This window comes from Bombina bombina, chromosome 2, assembly GCF_027579735.1.
Source record: "Bombina bombina isolate aBomBom1 chromosome 2, aBomBom1.pri, whole genome shotgun sequence".
NCBI classification, from domain to species: Eukaryota; Metazoa; Chordata; class Amphibia; order Anura; family Bombinatoridae; genus Bombina; species Bombina bombina.
Genome location: NC_069500.1, coordinates 924,998,907 through 925,000,311, shown reverse-complemented (window position 1 = coordinate 925,000,311; position 1,405 = coordinate 924,998,907).

The window sequence follows — 1,405 nt, the reverse complement described above, 5'->3', positions numbered from 1 at the left end:
TATAATTGAACTTGATAGAAAGTATTACATTATAAGTCCCTAAAGATAAAATGTTATTTCTAAACAACATTACTAAATGTTTACTTGACAATTATCGATACTAATTATATTTCTTATTTATTTCAAATTTCGGAATATTCCAAACATTAAGATGATTTTAAAATATATTTATTTAACCAACGTTTTAGATGCTTAGAGGAAAATAGTTTCAATGCCACAAACTACATCTAAAATATATTTTAACTTTTTCTTAGTTTACAAAAAGCAGAGAAACTTCTAAAATAATTATTAATTAAATAAATAAAATCAAATTCAATACACAAATATAAAGGACATGATAAACGTTGTGGTGGCTTATAGAACTATAATGTACTACTAACCAGATTTTAATTTCCCAATACAAATTATGGCAAACTAAAACAGCCCTTCCAATGCATAAATTACATATAATTACATAAATATTAGGAAGTAGATTTTGTAATAAAAGGTAAATAACTACAAGTAGCCATATTTGCATATAGAGAACTTACCTAAAGTTAAAAGATGCTGGTTATTTATTGGCCATTACAAGATGTAAATGGAGGATCTTTGGATGTATCTAGGTAAAGGATACATTTAAAAAATACAAATCTATACAGTGTTCTCTACAGAACATTTTGCCAGCTGGGTGCACTTTATGAAGTAGCTGGTGTAAGAGTGTAATATTTCGTAATATTATTAAATTTTCTGTCATTTATAGATGTTACTTATGTGGTTAATTTTTGCTTTAGATAGTATATTTTTAATATACATTGATTTAATGATAATATGTGCAGCAAACATTGAAATAATGTATTATTACCTTAATATTGCTTAATACTGGTATTTAATGCGGGTGGTCAGTAAAATCCGCCAGTGAGTGTACCTATTAAATAGATCCTGTGGAGAACACTGTTATAAAAATGTGTGGATAGTAATTAGTAATTAGCCAGTTTAAAATTAAGCAAATTGGCTGAAAAAAAATAATGCAAAATATACAGACAGATATAAAGTTACACACACACACACACACACACACACACGCACACACACATACACTCACACACACACATATATATATATAAAGAAGTGTGTGGTTGTATAGTTATTTACATTCTTCATATGATTATATTAAATAGTCTATACAAGACAGCAAGCAGTGTTACTTCCTTTACTCATGAAAGCAGCAACCATTTGTTATGGGCTTGAAACGACATCTGCATCTTTTAATTTATAATAAATCAGTTCATTTTGTAAAAACTATCGCCTGGTATAGACTGTGTCCTGAGGGTACTGTTTGCTGACTCCCTGGTAATAGTCTGATAATAGCCACTTTATACTGGACCTTATGTTGCTGTGAATAGTTTACTAATAAGAATCAGGGTCC